The sequence below is a fragment of the Euprymna scolopes genome, chromosome 21 (genome assembly GCF_053919585.1).
Source record: "Euprymna scolopes isolate OS-2025 chromosome 21, ASM5391958v1, whole genome shotgun sequence".
NCBI lineage: Eukaryota > Metazoa > Mollusca > Cephalopoda > Sepiida > Sepiolidae > Euprymna > Euprymna scolopes.
This window is the reverse complement of record NC_136502.1, coordinates 64,549,198-64,563,089: the sequence shown is the minus strand read 5'-3', so window position 1 is coordinate 64,563,089 and position 13,892 is coordinate 64,549,198. Positions and strand designations below refer to the sequence as shown.

Below are 13,892 nucleotides of genomic sequence, written 5' to 3'. Positions count from 1 at the left end.
TAACTATACTATTGATTCCGAGGTCCATTGCACACTTAATTCAATGCTCAAATTCTATTACTCATGAGCATAATTACAATGGAATGGTATATCCACCCAATTTCGGATATATTCTGTCAACACCGAGAAAACATTTGGACCAAAGCAAATAACACATAATCAACGCAACAACGAATAAGACCGCCCGGTATACTTTTCGAAATATCAGGATTGAGCAGTACGCTTTTGCTATATGGGAATATCACTTTCTCCCATGGGCCTATTTTCTGCCCACCCGGATTTGTAACCCCGAATGACATTGGACTCCTTCCGATAATGGACTACCCAGGTTGTATCAACTTCTCTTTTCGTATAATTTTCTCCATATAATTATCCACAACCACCCAAAAACTATTTTCAATAATTGTGCTGAAAAGCAAAATAGCGTCCATTCGCAGCTGAACATTTTGCTAACTGCATTTCATTTCCTCTGATGATATGAGCCATTGTTGAAAATCCATGGATTAAGGAAATTAAAATAACCCTTTCTATATATTCCTTTATCAAGCAATAAATTCTTAAATCGCATATATGCCTCTATATGTTGTTTTTTCAGAATTTAAAATTAAACCACAAAACTTATATACTGCTCTATTCTTAAATATTGAGCTTTTCCTTTTTGGCTAGGATCTCTTTGAAAGTATTACTTCAAGTAATATCTATCAGGATTCTCATCTGAATTCTATGGTATCTTATCTCGCTTATATATATATATATATATATATATATATATATATATAACTATTTTTTATTTATTTGATCTTTCCAGTTTTAAAAAAAATGTTGAAATTTTTATCGACCTACATTTATTTTTTTCATGTTTTCGAACACCTAAAAAAAAACAAAAAAAAAACAAACTAATATATTTAACGAAACCTACTTTTAATATGTAAGTTTGTTTAATAATGAATAAATATCTAATTCCAGGTAAATATGACATTTGATTTTTGCTAGATTTTTAAAACATAGGTGTGTCAACGGCTTTAAAAACGTCACTACATAGGAACGTTGTTTTAATGCGTCGATAATGTAAACACGATTTTTGCCTCGCATTTTCATTATTTTTGTAAGCTGTAAAATTAAGAAAAAAAAATATTAGCAGTTTATTTGAAGCTTCGGCAAATATCCAGATACGCTACAACAGAACACCGACCACTCTAATTTGTTTTGTTTTTTTGTTTTTTTATAGGTAATTGAGGTCGCTGACAACGAATCTGATTTTGAGCAAATTTACCGTTTGCATGGTATTAACCCCTGAACCCACAAACTACTTTCCACCATTTTGCAGCTTCTGTTTACGCTACGCGCGTGCGCGCTGTAGCATAAACGACTGCATCAACAAGCAAACTGCCTTCTCTCATGGCGTACAAATCTTCCGCGGAAAATTTGAAATTAGATGAAAAAGAAATAAAGCAAGAAAAGTATACCAAGTTGTGGGGGGGGTATTTTTTTTTTTTTTTTTTTTTTTTTTTACATTGGAGGCGCGCGTGCCCCAACACCACTCACGCTCGTGCCGCCAATGTAAACAGTAAAATCTTCGAAAAATGTTAAATGGTGTTCTAATTGGGAAATGTCGGTGTGCGTTACTTACGGAAAAACGGTTAACTAAACTGCAGAAGCACTATTAAGCCACATAAGTTCTATAATTGAATCCTCCTCCCGCAAAAAAATAAAGAACGAAAAACAAAAATGTTTGGTGCTTATGTTCTTGTAAATAGCATTAAAAACTACGGGAGACAAAAAAAAAAAAAAGGTTCCTCAATTTGTTGTACTTTTCTTCAATTGTACCTATTTACTATGCCTCCCCACGGGACAGAGTTAGACACCAGGGTCGTTTTTTAACGTGGAGAAAAGGTACAAAAATAAAAATTGTCTCAGTTGTGAAGGATTTCTCCTCCACCGAAAGAGAACAAGAAATAGAAGTGCAGCATCTGAAGAACAGATACTACACTTTGATCTTGTCCCAAGTCATTAAAAAATGTCAGTCAATTTTTTTATTGATACGCCATGTGAGAAGGCAGTTTGCTCGGTGAAGCAAGCCGTCGTTTATGCTGCAGCGCATGCGCGTAGCGTAAACGGAAGCTGCAAAATGGTGGAAAGTTGTTCGTGGAGTCATGCAAACGGTAAATTTGCTCCAAGTTTGACTATCCCATTCGGGGTTTGTATAACTGTACACATAGATCCGAAAAAGTTGTCAAAAAACAAATATATAACAAATGAATGTTATCAAAGGCAAGATAAGTTACTTTTCTACCAAACTGGATATAATTTTCGTGTTTTTATTCAATGTAACATGTTTATTCAGCTCGAAAAACAGTGTTTACCGATGTATTGGAAAATTCAAAATGGCGCCATACTCTCTCTTTAACACGGTAAGTACGGGAAAAGGTATTATAAATAATAAACTCGACAAAATACTGTTAGAAATTCGCTGAATATATGTTACCGTGACATAAGTTAACATATATTCGGTGTTTTTTTAATAGTATTTTGTCTAGTTTATTATTTATAACACCTTTTCCCAAACTTACCGTGTTAAAGAGAGTCGGGCGCCATTTTGAATTTTCCAATACTTCGGTAAACACTTTTTTTCGCTTTTCGAGCGGAATAAACATGTTACATTGAATAAAAACACGAAAATTATATCCAGTTTGGTAGAAAAGTAACTTATCTTGCCTTTGATAACATTCATTTGTTATATATTTGTTTTTTGACAACTTTTTCGAATCTATGTGTAGTAATACACGCCCCGTGTTTTTATTCAATGTAACATGTTTATTCCGCTCGAAAAGCATACAGTGTTTACCGATGTATTGGAAAATTCAAAATGGCGCCCGACTCTCTTTAACACGGTAAGTTTGGGAAAAGGTGTTATAAATAATAAACTAGACAAAATACTATTAAAAAAACACCGAATATATGTTAACTTATGTCACGGTAACATATATTCAGCGAATTTCTAACAGTATTTTGTCGAGTTTATTATTTATAATACCTTTTCCCGTACTTCCCGTGTTAAAGAGAGAGTATGGCGCCATTTTGAATTTTCCAATACATCGGTAAACACTGTATGTTTTTCGAGCTGAATAAACATGTTACATTGAATAAAAACACGAAAATTATATCCAGTTTGGTAGAAAAGTAACTTATCTTGCCTTTGATAACATTCATTTGTTATATATTTGTTTTTTTGACAACTTTTTCGAATCTATGTGTACGGTAATCAAGATCAAAGTGTAGTATCTGTTCTTCAGATGCTGCTGCAGTGCTAGTGCTGCGCTGCAGCCGCTGCACTTCATTTTCTTGTTCTCTTTCGATGGAGGAGAAATCCTTCACGATTGAGACAATTTTTATTTTTGTACCTTTTCTCCACGTTAAAAAACGACCCTGGTGTCTAACTCTGTCCCGTGGGGAGGCATAGTAAATAGGTACAAACCCGAAAGATATCTGCCAAGTAAAAAAAAATAGTTAGAAAACATCCTTCCCCTCCCTATGTCAAGAATAACTTTCTAAATAATAACGTTATTATTTCATCACGGTAACAAAGTACCTGTTTTATTTATTTTAAATAAATATCTGCTATTGAAAAAATTATTCGTTTTCAGAAAATAAATAAAGAGCGAGATTTTTGAAATATTAAAAACATCTACCATCTCGGTTATATCAAACAGTCCACAATTACTAAATAGCATTTGTGATCTTTTTTGAAAACAAAAACATTTTTTTTTTTTTAATCACACATTTTTAAATAATGATGGTTTTATTCATTTCAAGATTTTAATTTATTTAATAAACTATTTTCTCTTGTCATGGGCAGAAAAATAAAAACAAGTAATGGCGTTCAAACTATCGTAGGTTTTGACGAGGATTCTATAATACAGAAGTTCCTGAAAAGATTAAATACATTTACACGTAGAAAACTGAAGGATTTAAAATATTCACATTGTAAATAACCCAATACTTTAAATTAAAAGAAAAGAAAGAAATATTTAAATTTTACTTACGAAAAATGAAGATTGAAGGAGGGTCCAAGTTTTTTAAGGTAATTACTAATTCTTTCCTTTTTTTATTTTCGAAGTTTAAATAATTTTTTTTTTTTTTTTTTTTTTTTAATCTTTTCTCTTCGTCTTTGTGTTATTTTATTTGTTTTAATTTTACCAGTTACATGAGACTTGCTCTATTAACGGAAATACTTTTTTTTTTAATTTAAAAAAAAAATTAAAGAAAATTTTGCCCTCTCTTTATTAACCGATATTAACTCGAGTAAAAAATTTTTTTTTTCTTAATTATTTAAAACAAACTAAAAGAAGCCTATTTTCCCCCACCGTTATTCATTAAAAATAACTGTTTTTAGCAGACGAAAGGGATTGAAAAAATTAATGTAGGTAAAGCAAAAGCAGTCAATATTTTCCGATTTTTTTTTTTTTTTTTTTTTTTAAATACAATAGCTTATTTGTGTTTTAACCTTTCTGAGCGTTTTACGCGGCTTGTTAATGAAGTTTCGATGTCCTGCATTGTCTACACATGGGACGTCGTACCAGTCCGTCAGGTTGCCAATAAATGTCCATAAAGGTTAAAAAAAAACCTGGGTGGAAATTTCTTATCTCCGACGGATTCTTTTTATTTATTTACTTATTTTTAACTCCCTTCCTTTTTCACTCTTGGTCGCTTGCGACATCAGAAATAAAAAGGTCGGCTAACAAATATCAGAGTTATCACCCCTGGATTTTCAGACTTTATTGCTCTCCCTTTTGACAACACTTTTTTAAATCAATAATCAGTAAAAAAAAAAAAAAGAAAATTATTTAGCGAGAAAAAAGTCCAAGCTATAATAACAGATTTGTACCAAATTTCAAGCTGAATTTGGTATACTAGAACCTACCAAGTCGAAAAATGGTCTCAAATTATCTTACTCCAATGGCATTATTTTAATTATACACAGATTAAAAAAAAAAAAAAACGCACGCACACTGTGTAGTACTACTACACTGTAGTAGTACACAGATTTAAAAAAAAAAATGTATACGGTACACAGATTAAAAACTCTTGCTCCTCTTGTTTACAGTACTTATATACAATAAGTGAAGGGTGAAGAAAAAGCGGTATGCTAGGCTGGCAGTTCTTTTGCCGGAGCAGTCGCTTGAGATGTTCTTATTTTCACTTCCTATTTCTGTCCTTGTGGCCATGTCACTAATAAGGGTGCTGAAGGTAAACGTTTTACTTGCGTTGATGTTATCCGCCCAATAGTCAGAGACCCTAATCTTAGATCAACCACCAATGAGGGCATCATATCAGCAGGTACTGGGGCAGCTATATTGCTATTTGGTGAATGGATTCTGCACCATGCAGTAGTTTCTGGTGGGGCCTCTAGATGCCATATTAGTGGATAATGTTAAGGCTTTTCCTCTACATGGTCTGTAAAACTTATTCTTCATTTTTGCTTCATATTTACTCTGCTCTAACAACTCTGCTGTCCTCTTCTCATATCTCCATACACAATAATGAAAAATCTTAAGAAACAATCCAAGATTAAACCCAGAACTCCAACTCCCTCTACCAAGTCTCCTTCTCCAACATCAGAAGTCTGCGTTCCAACCTTCCGGGGGTTGAAATCCAATTATAGAAGACTAAACCTGATTTATTGTTCCTGTGCTGAATTAGCACTGGTCCAACTGTTTCCCTAGATGAGTCACGATTAAAAGATACTGAAACTTTACATCCACATCAGTAAAAAAAAAAAAAAGTCGCCGCATCTTTAAAAGTTTCATCCTTTCTATTTTTTAAGGTTAAAGACTATTTTTAAAAACTTTACCATAACATTTACTGTTTAATTTTAAAAAAAAAAATCATCACAGCTTTCTTTTTTTTAATGTTTTGATTTAATAAAAATATTGCGTCCTAAAAAAAAAAAAAAGTGAATGAATTTTTTAGTAAACGAGATTTGTCTCCCTCTGCACAATGACAAACTGTAAAACAGCGCCGAAAAAATGTCGGCCACTTTAAAGTATTAGATAAAAAACAAAAATATGAAGATCTTAATATCATACAAATTACTTGCCGGCAACAAATTTAACTGATATTTGTTCATACCATACCTGAATACCTCTAAAGATAAGTTTTCATTTGGTCCTCTATGGCACATTGACCAAATATTGAATATTGTTGCATGGTGGATAGTCTTCACTCGATAACTATCTTCTTCTTCTATAATCTATAATATAAATTTTACCTGTCTGTTTAAATGTATGTATGTATGTGTGTTTGTATGGCTGCCTAAAACTTTCGACAGAGGCGACGGATTTTCACAAGATCGGTATCGTTTTGAAACTCGGCCCCTTTGGATGACAAATATCGAAAAATTGGCTCAAAACATTAATTCCTTTACCCTCAACTGGGCACTTTTCTACATGGAGGGTCGATTTTTTGCAAGTCATTCAACCTCCGCATTCACAATGTTGCATAAAAGGCATTATTTTGACCACCCGTGATGTCACAGCCACGGTAGGTACATCGGTAAGACCCTTTGTTTTTTTATTCACCTCTTTTTCCTCTGGCGTGTGACGGGTTCGAGCCTGCTTACTACTCCTATCTTTTTTTTTTTTTTTTGCTCAACCAACACCCTAACACACACCTCCATTTTCTTCTCCACCTTCGCGTCACGTGTTTAAGCCTGCCTACCACAGCGTTTTTTGTTTTTTTTTACTCAACACACACCTCCAAACACCTGAGCAACGCCAGGCACCTAAGCTAGTAAATGATATAAAATTGTTTATTTGCATATATTTTCCTTTCTCTTTTTTTTTTTTACTAAATTTTATTTTTTTCTTATAAATAAAATTTTATTAGTTTTCCACCTGTTTTCGTCTTGTTATTTATATGTGTTCCACTGTCCTATATTTATTTTACTGGTGTCCTGAGAACCAGATCCCCTTTTTTTCCTCCGGGAACTCTCTTTTTTATATATCTTGTTACATCATCGTCATCCTCCTTTCCCAGCAGATTTCGAGGTCATGACAATATACAATGCTTAATTCGATGATAATATTGTTATTCCAACCAAATTAATTGCAGTTATAACGATTGTAATGAAAATAGGACAAGAGATTCCGTTGAGTAATCTTTTATTCAATTAAGAATCTTCATCTACTTATCTACTTGACAAGCAGAAATGTACAGCTTTTATAGCTTAGATTATCAAAGAGGAGATAATTCATATTCACAACATTCTCCCCCACCAAATTTTTCACTGATAGGGGAGAAAGTGCCTTAAATGTCCAGACTCCCTACGAGCTCGAAGTGGCTGCTGTGGCAGTCGGAGTACTCAGACGGGAAGGCTCTTCAGTGCAAGCCTATCTGTGGGCTCTAAAATACCTTGCTCCGAAATGTTTCCTTCTCAGAAGAGCAGGCCATTCCACCTCAGAGTCAGTTTCTGGATGAACACGTTTTTTCAGTGCTAGTCCTTCATCTGTCAGGGATTCAGGTGTTGGCCCATCCAAAGTGTCTGATGAAGCCCCAACAGAGACAGTATTATTAGATGATGTGTCAGGAGCAATTTCAGTGCCATGATCTTCTGGAGGAGCTTCAGTGCCAGGGGGAGTTGGTTGTCCTCAGGGGTTGTCCACAGTCCAGGTATGTCTCTAGCAGGTGCTAGGTCTTTGAAAGACACATTAGATTCTTTACGATCAGCATGTCATACTAGAGTGTACCAAGGGATCGTTTTTGGTATAATGTGCATGTCATCTCAGAAACACAGTACCGGATTAAGAGAGCCAAGATGCCGAACTCCATTGCTGAAAAGGTAAAAACCTTACGTGTGGGGTGGCATTCATGGCAGTACACAATAGGAATCAAATGGTGTATAATGTGACAGGAAGGAGATTTTCCCAAATATCAATTGAACATCCATTATTTCCTGCAACTGATCTGTCTTCTAAATAATGCCGTTATATCTTTTGCATTCACCGTTACTCTTAGAGTTGTAGGGAGTTGTCCAGCTTATAACTACTCGTTCCTGTAGAAATTGTCAAAGCTGCTCTGATATGAAAGAAGCCCCTCGGTCTGGATGTATATAAGCAGGAACTCCAAAGACAGTGAAGAGTGAATGAAGGCATTGTATAATTGCAGTAGATGATATGTCTGAGCAAGAGAAGGCAAAAGGAAACTATGAATATTCATCGACAACAGTTAATATATATCGGTTCCTTGTTTTGCTTGATAGCGGTTCTTTAAAATCAAGATTGAGTGTATTTCAAACGGTTGTGTTGCTTTTATTAAAACACCAGTTTTTGGTTTATAAAACTGAGGCTTTATTTTAGCACACATTCAGCAGGAATTTGTAATTCTTTTTATCTCCTCTACTGAGAAAGGCAACTCACAGCATGCAATGAACCATTCGAGTAATGCCTGGGTGACAGAGATTGTTATGTAGCATTCAGAGTTCGTCCCCGCTTGATGCCGTACAGCATACTTTTGACAGTGTATCAGCTGTTAAGTTCTCCTTGTCGGTTGCTGACATCAAAGGAGAAACAAGATAGTTCAGTTCTTCACCTCGCTAATTTCTCATTCTTTATTTTGCTTGTAGTCTTAGAGTTAAACATAAAAGCAACTGATTTTTGGTCAGTAATAAGTTTAAAGTGGCATCTGATCAGATAGTGTCACCATTTTCTTAAAGCCTTAACTATGGTATAACCTTCCTTTTCAATTGCGGGGTGTTGTCATTCAGCCCGTGAGAGGGTCCTTGAAAAAAAAGGCTACAGGACGATCAGCTTGTCTCAAAGAAGCAGCAATAGCACAGTCTGACGCATCTGTTTTAACAATGAGAGGAATATTTTAGTCTATTGTTGTAATTTCTGATTTCACAATATTCTTTTTCAGTCCCTTGAATGCCTCAACGGCTTGACGGGACAGAGAAAACGTCTTTACTTATGTTAATGGATATATCTTTCCTAAGAACAATGCAATCCATTGGGAATAATGAGCAAACATGCCCATAGCACATCAAAGGAAAGACCGATTGTGAAGGACAGCCATGGGGAGTAAAAGTTTCAATCAATCTGTGTCTGGTGCTGTTAAAACCTTTGCTTATGGTGTACTCCAGTAGGTTTATTTTGTTCAGTCCGAATGAGCATTTGTCATCGTTTAGGGTAAGGTTGTATTTGTTGACGGCGGGCATGAACTGTCTGGGATTTTCGTCATATTCCTTTTTATTATGGCCACATACTGTGACATTGTCAGTGTACACAAATGTGCCTTCCAGTTTCTCATCTGTTATGATTTGGTCGAGTATCCTTTGGAATTCTGTTTGTGGATTCATTTAGGGTGAAGCCTAGCGTGTTGTGTATATCAACAGAGGTGTGAAGAACAAAGTCAAGACAGACAATGAAAAGAAAAGGGGCAAGAGTATCTCCTTGTAGAACCCCGGTTCGGATGTCAAAAAATTCAGTGTCGCCATCTGGCGACCTGACCATTGCTTGAGTGTGCTGATATAGCATCATGATAGCATTAATGACTTCATTTGGAATGCCATATGCTTTTAATATGCTGGCCATTTTTCCTCTATGTATAGAGACGAATGCTTTGGAGAAATCTACAAAGATCATGACTTCCTCAATGTTTTTTGCTTTGACTCCTTCAATCGGTCTCCTAACAGTAAGTATTTGACTAGTAGTAGAGCGATTCTTTCTAAATCCATTTTGGTCCTTCCTGATACGGTTGAGAAGCATGGCATTGTAGATTTTTGATGCAATTGGAGTGAGTGTTATTCCTCTGTAATGCTTGGTATGCTTAGGTCACCCTTCTTGGGGAAGGGAAGTATGCATCCTTCCTTCCATATATGAATAACTTTTTGATTATATACAGAATTGCATGAATTAAGAAGGATCTCATCGAAGCCACCTGTCTTCCATACTTCAAGAGGTATGTTATCTAAACCTGCAGCTTTACGATTCTTGGTCTTCTTTAGTACATTTAGAAGTTCCTCCATTGTAAAATCACCCTTCTCAATATCGAGTTCCTGTACAACAATCAGCTGAACTGGTTGGTCTGTCACTTCTGGTTTGTTTCCGAGTAGCTTTTCAAAATGTGCTTTCTATTTCGAACATGCATTTTCCGGAGTGTTTGCCTTTAACTTAGCTTTGGCAGATCGTTTGTGCCCAGATATCTCATTTACTACTTGCCATGCCAGATAGGATTGTTAGTTATCTGCTGCATTCTGGATTCGATCTATTTGTTCTTGAACATACTTCTGTTGTTCTGATAGGTACATCATACTAAGCTCTTGAAGCGTCTGCTTCCTTAATTTTGTATTCTGTCGAGTGGGGTATTTATGTTGCTTTTTGATCATGTTTTTTAACTTTTCTTGTTTTAATATTATTTTATCATTTTCCCACGATACTTTTCGTTTTACCTTGGGCTTCAGAGGTATACACTTCTTTGCTGCTTCTTGGTGCGATCTAACGAAGTTTTTATAGGTGGTATTAGCAGTTGGTTCCTGCTCTTGTGTTTGTAAAGCATCAAATCTGTTTCGCAGTTCGAATATGAATCTCTGTTTGATCTGATTGCTGTGTGACAATGTTGACCAGTTGTAGGGCTGTCTAGATGATTTTTTAGTTTTGTTCGTTCGTAGGCTTAACTTCAACTTAGAGGTTACAATCCTATGATCAGTAGACACACCATAGAAACTGCTATAAGCTTCACAGTTATGACAGCTATTGATCCACTTCTTATTCATAAAAAGATAGTCCAGTTGTGCCTTGTCTCCATTTGGGGATTGATGGGTCCAGAGCTTACCGGGTCTTTTCTGAAAACGGGTATTCATGCATTGTAGGTTGTTTTCAAGGAGAAAAGTTAATAGATACTCTCCATTTCGGTTTGTTCCATCATGGAAAGAGAACTTATGCTTGTTGTCTTCCCATCCTATGTGTGCATTCATGTCACCCCCAATAACCAATAAATTATGTTTGGGGATTGAGCGCACTATTGCTGACAGTTCATCATAGAAATTCAGGATCTCTTGCTTGTCACTGACGTTGGTAGGGCTGTAGCAACAAATAACAGTAGTAGCAGGATTACCACTGAAGGTAGCAAGAATTATCCTTTGTGTTATCTTCTCAGCACTTTTCAATGATTTCAATGCTCGAGGGCTAAGCAGAAGTCCTACTCTCCCAATGGTACTATTTGTCAAATTTTTCCATGCTGATGCTGATACTAGTGTCCCGCTATTACCAATTTCATGGTACTTTATGTCCATGTCGTTGTGGAAGAGACGGTGCTCTTGAATACACACAATATCGATATCATGTTCTTTGGATGAAGCAACAAGTTCTGATATTTGAGATGTAGGTTGAAGTGTCCATACATCAAAGGTGGATATTTTGATGGTATGTCTACATTTTGATAGCCTAGGCTTTGGTGCTGTACTAAACTTGTCAATAGCTGTGGTCATTGCCGGCACACCAAGTAACGACCCTTGGTTACCCATGTGGCTGTCGATGCGGTATGGAATTCTGGTTTGATTTAGTCATATTGAATCTTTCGATAGCTCGGATAATATCACCTGTGTGAGCTACGTCTACAGGCGAATCGCAGTAATTTCTCAATTAGACTAGTTGAACCTGACGGTTGATCTCTTAATGATTCTTCCGCTCAGCATTTTTTGTGCCCAGCCATTGACAGAAACAGACGTCATTAATTAGCGCACATAACTGATGCAGATTATGCAGACGATATTGCTTTGTTCGCGAACAACACTGCTGATGCGCAAAACGTAAGCTAGAAAAGTCTGCAAATGACATTGGTCTCCACATTAATGCGGATAAGACATAGTTTATGACTTTCAATGTGAAAGGAGAGATCAGGGCTCTGGTTGCATCAACACTGAAAGAAGTTGCTGAGTTTACGTATCTAGGCAGCAACATAGCTTCCACAGAGAGAGATATTGAAATTCGCATCTCAAAAGCATGGACCACATTGGATGGGCTGTGTTCAGTATGGACTTTGGGATTAACTAACAGATTGAAAAGGCAGTTCTTCAGGGCAGTGGTAGAGTCTGTCCTTGTTTACGGTGCTACAACCCGGACACTCACCAAAGGATTGGAAAGAAAACTAGATGGCACATACACCCATATGCTACAAACAGTATTAAATATATCTTGGCAAAATGATCCCATGAAGCAGCAACTTTATGGCAACCTACCTGTCATATCTAATACCATCAAAGAAAGACGCCTACGATTTGCTGGTCATTGTCTTAGGAGCAAGCATGAATTGGTGAGTGATGTATTGCTATGGACTCCACGATACAGACGCGCAAGCAAAGGACGACCTAGATCCACATACATCCAGCAAATAGCACACGATGCCAACTGTGAACCTGAAGATCTGAGGCAGCTGATGGAAGGCAGGAAACTCTGGAGAGGAAGAGTCATATTGGTCCAGGCAAGGAGCCCGTCATGATGATGATGATGATGATGATCCTTTGGAAGCTGGCTCCCCCATTCATAAGGAATCCTGAAAAATTGATATAGTTGACCGTTCGCCTCAAAAGCTGTGTATAGCTTGTCTCTAGGTCTAATGGCAATCTGATGGTACACCTTTTTTATTCCAGAGTGCTAAACATACGATATTTGGCTATTTCACCTACCATTTCATCTATCCTGGGTAGTGGGAAGGCGTTCAAAAGAGTAAATCTATTTATGGTTAGGGAGTAATCTATAACCATTCTCTTTTTATGGTTTTCAGAAGTGATTATAACTACCTGAGCCCTCCAGGGTGATTTGCTAGGTTCAATTATACCCTCCTCGAGTAATCTTTTTTTATCTCAGAATCAATAAATTTTTTATTTTTATAAGAAAAACATCTGCTTCTCACTGCTATGTGTTTGCAGTTTTCAGTTAGGTTTTTGAAACGTGACACGTGCTGGATTTTTGCTGTCACCAATCCACAAATTTTCAATGCAGGCATTGAACCGCCAAACAGAATTTCAATCTGTGAGTGTTGCTGCAAAAAATTGTGTCTCAGTATTATTTCGCAACAAAGGTTTTTCATTACGGATAATTTAGTGGTTTTAGAGGAAACATTATTAAATAGTAAGTCTACTAGGCAAGAACCAGTGGCATAGAATCAGATTTTGCCACCCAGGACAGTTGTAAAATTTGCCCCCTCCCTGCTGGCATATAATTGCCTGTTTTGCCCCTTTCTCACTAGAATATAATTACCTGTTCCTCTCACCCCTCGCTAGCATATAATTACATGTTTTGCCCCCCTCCCGCTGGCATATGATTCCCTGCCCCCCCCCCTGCTGGCATATAATTGCCTGTGTAGAAGCAAATAAACACAGACAACGGGAGTAGGGTTGAGGAGGGTTTATTCAACACGTGCGTACAGGTCGCGCCATATTTTCGAAAAGTCCCGTTTACACCGTCGCCGGTAGGGAAGTTAACTCTCTGTTGTGAAGAGTGTTCAAGGGACACAACTGGGTAGAGTTAACAATACTTCCCCCTTTTTCTTGTCTTCTAGATGACCACTGAAAAAGAAAGAAAAGAAAGAAAAGAAAAAAAAATTATTTTTTAAATATCCGTTTCTTTGGGTTCAGATACGAACTCAAGTATCTTAAATGAAGGGACTCCCTTCTTGGTTAAGCAATCAGCTACCTGTCCATTGGTGGGTATCCAAGAGAACTCTGCTATTTCTTTTCTTTCCAGCATTTCTCTCAAAATAGCCATCTCAATACGAAGCCTTTTATCTAGTATTTGGGTGGATGAATGCACAGAGTCAAAGAGACAGGAATTGTCAGTTTTGCAGATTATTTTTATATTTTCGAGTTCATCCTTCAATTGCAGTATTTCTAATAGTAG

The 13,892-nt window shown here is 36.5% G+C and overlaps 1 protein-coding gene across 4 annotated transcripts in view; it reads left to right on the top strand.

Annotated features, from left to right (window-relative positions):
• The first annotated feature begins 2,082 nt into the window (after positions 1-2,082).
• The window catches only part of LOC145242419 (P2X purinoceptor 4-like), a 691,075-nt gene continuing 679,265 nt past the window's right edge, over positions 2,083-13,892 (top strand). Inside the window, exon 1 of one of the 4 annotated variants that reach the window (XM_080105467.1) lies at positions 2,083-2,162. The gene's annotated coding sequence lies outside the window, so the exon portion shown is untranslated. The remainder of the gene's footprint in view (positions 2,163-13,892) is intronic. The other 3 variants (XM_080105470.1, XM_080105456.1, XM_080105464.1) reach the window with 3 other exon arrangements.